At 40.2% G+C, this 3,327-nt stretch overlaps 1 non-coding gene across 1 annotated transcript; it reads left to right on the forward strand.

Annotated features, from left to right (window-relative positions):
• Window positions 1-2,295: 2,295 nt before the first annotated feature.
• Trnas-cga lies at window positions 2,296-2,370 on the forward strand. Its single transcript has one exon. It is a non-coding gene; the product is annotated as a tRNA-Ser (tRNA).
• Window positions 2,371-3,327: the final 957 nt, after the last annotated feature.

Here is a 3,327-nt window from a genome sequence, read left to right on the forward strand (position 1 = left end):
ATAGAAGGTTAGAGTGTCGGTCCTCTTGTACTTAAGTCGGCATTGTGCCTTTTGTATTAAATTCGGATGCAATTTCTGTGTTTCATCGTCAATAAGATGGTCCAAGGTATACAGTAAACCTGAAGTGAAGCATCAGATTCTGAAACTGGACTCATAGGAGAAGTACAAATCATAGAAAGTTAGAGCGTCAGTCCTCTTGTACTTAAGTCGACATTATTCATTTTGTATTAAATTCGGATGCAATTTCTGTGTTTCATCTTCAGTACGAAGGTCTTAGGTATACTGTAAACCTGAAGTGAAGCATCGGAATCTAAAACTGGACTCACAGGAGGGTTCAAATCATAGAAAGTTAGGGTGTCAGTCCTCTTGTACTTAAGTTGGCATTGTGCCTTTTGTATTAAATTCGGATTCAATTTCTGCGTTTCATCGTCAATAAGAAGATCCAAGGTATACAGTAAACCTGAATTGTAGCATCGGAATCTAAAAATGGACTCACAGGAGAGGTTCAAATCATAGAAAGTTAGAGTGTCAGTCCTCTTGTACTTAAGTCGGCATTGTGCTTTTTGTATTAAATTCGGATGCAATTTCTGTGTTTAATCGTCAATAAGAAGGTCCAAGGGATACAGTAAACCTGAAGTGAAGCAACGGAATCTAAAACTGGTCTCACAGGAGAGGTTCAAATCATAGAATGTTAGAGTGTCAGTCCTCATATAATTAAGTCTGCATTGTGCCTTTTGTAATAAGTTCCCATGCAATTTCTGTGTTTCATCGTCAATAAGAAGGTCCAAGGGATACAGTAAACCTGAAGTGAAGCATCGGAATCTAAAACTGGACTTACAGGAGACGTTCAAATCATAGAAACATAGAGTGTCAGTCCTCTTGTACTTAAATCTGCATTTTGCCTTTTGTAACAAATTCGGATGTAATTTCTGTGTTTCATCGTCAATAAGAACGTCCAAGGTATACAGAAAACCTTAAGTGAAGCATCGGAATCTAAAACTGGACTCACACGAGAGGTTCAAATCATAGAGAGTCAGAGTGTCAGTCCTCTTGTACTTTAGTTTTCATTGTGCCTTTTGTATTAAATTCGGATGTAATTTCTGTGTTTCATCGTCAATAAGAACTTCCAAGGGATACAGTAAACCTGAAGTGAAGCATCGGAATCTAAAACTGGGCTCACAGAAGAGGTTTAAATCAAAGAAAGTAAGAATGTCTGTCCTCTTGTACTTAAGTCGGCATTGTGCCTTTTGTATTAAATTCGGATGCAATTTCTGTGTTTTATCGTCATTAAGAGGGTCCAAAGGATACAGTAAACTGGAAGTGAAGCATCGGAATCTAAAACTTGACTCACAGGAGAGGTTCAAATCATAGAAAGTGAGAGTGTCAGTCCTCTTGTACTTAAGTCGGTATTGTGCCTTTTGTATTAAATTCGAATGCAATTTCTGTGTTTCATCGTCAATAAGAAGGGCCTAGGTATACAGTAAACCTGAAGTGAAGCATCGGAATCTAAAACTGGACTCACAGGAGAGGTTCAAATCATAGAAAGTCAGAGGGTCAGTCCTCTTGTACTGAAGTCTGCCTTGTGCTTTTTGTATTAAATTCTGATGCAATTTCTGTGTTTCATCGTCAATAAGAAGGTCCAAGGGATACAGTAAACCTGAAGTGAAGCATCGGAATCTAAAACCGGACTCACAGGAGAGGTTCAAATCATAGAAAGTTAGAGTGTCAGTCCTCTTGTAATTAAGTCTGTATTGTGCTTTTTGTAATAAGTTCCCATGCAATTTCTGTGTTTCATCGTCAATAAGAAGGTCCAAGGGATACAGTAAACCTGAGGTGCAGCATCGGAATCTAAAACTGGACTCACAGGAGACGTTCAAATCATAGAAACTTAGAGTGTCAGTCCTCTTGCACTTAAATCTGCATTGTGCCTTTTGTAACAAATTCGTATGTAATTTCTGTGTTTCATCGTCAACAAGAACGTCCAAAATGAGATTTTCACTCTGCAGCGGAGTGTGCGCTGATATGAATATTCCTGGCAGATTAAAACTGTGTGCCCGACCGAGACTCGAACTCGGGACCTTAGCCTTTCGCGGGCAAGTGCTCTACCAACTGAGCTACCGAAGCACGACTCACGCCCGGTACTCACAGCTTTACTTCTGCCAGTACCTCGTCTCCTACCTTCCAAACTTTACAGAAGCTCTCCTGCGAACCTTGCAGGAGAGCTTCTGTAAAGTTTGGAAGGTAGGAGACGAGGTACTGGCAGAAGTAAAGCTGTGAGTACCGGGCGTGAGTCGTGCCTCGGTAGCTCAGTTGGTAGAGCACTTGCCCGCGAAAGGCAAAGGTCCCGAGTTCGAGTCTCGGTCGGGAACACAGTTTTAATCTGCCAGGAAGTTTCAAGAACGTCCAAGTTATACAGGAAACCTGAAGTGAAGCATCGGAATCTAAAACTGGACTCACAGGAGAGGTTCAATTCATAGAGGGTCAGAGTGTCTGTCCTCTTGTACTTAAGTCGGCATTGTGCCTTTTGTATTAAATTTGGATAAAATTTCTGTGTTTCATCGTCATTAAGAAGGTCCAAAGTATATAGAAAAACTTAAGTGAAGCATCGGAATCTAAAACTGGACTCAGAGGAGAGGTTCAAATCATAGAAAGTTAGAGTGTCAGTCCTCTTGTACTTAGGTCTGCATTGTGCCTTTTGTATTAAATTCCGATGCAATTTCTGTATTTCATCGTCAATAAGAGGGTCCAAGGTATACAGTAAACCGGAAGTGAAGCTTCGGAATCTAGAACTGGGCTCACAGGAGAGGTTGAAATCATTGAAAGTTAGAGTGTCAGTCCACTTGTACTTAAGACGGCATTGTGACTTTTGTATTAAATTCGGATGCAATTTCTGTGTTTCATCGTCAATAAGAAGGTCCAAGGTATACAATAAACCTGAAGTGAAGCATCGGAATCTAAAACTGGACTCACTGGAAAGGTTTAAATCAAAGAAAGTAGATTGTCGGTCCTCTTGTACTTAAGTCGGCATTGTGCCTTTTGTATTAAATTCGGATGCAATTTCTGTGTTTCATCGTCAATAAGAAGGTCCAAGGTATAGAGTAAACCTGAAGTGAAGCATCGGAATCTAAAACTGGACTCACAGGTGAGGTTCAAGTCATAGAAAGTTAGAGTGTCAGTCCTCTTGTACTTAAGTCGACATTATTCATTTTCTATTAAATTCGGATGCAATTTCTGTGTTTCATCTTCAATACGAAGGTCTTAGGTATACTGTAAACCTGAAGTGAAGCATCGGAATCCAAAACTGGACCCACAGGAGAGGTTCCAATC

Source organism: Schistocerca americana, unplaced genomic scaffold (assembly GCF_021461395.2).
Source record: "Schistocerca americana isolate TAMUIC-IGC-003095 unplaced genomic scaffold, iqSchAmer2.1 HiC_scaffold_16, whole genome shotgun sequence".
NCBI classification, from domain to species: Eukaryota; Metazoa; Arthropoda; class Insecta; order Orthoptera; family Acrididae; genus Schistocerca; species Schistocerca americana.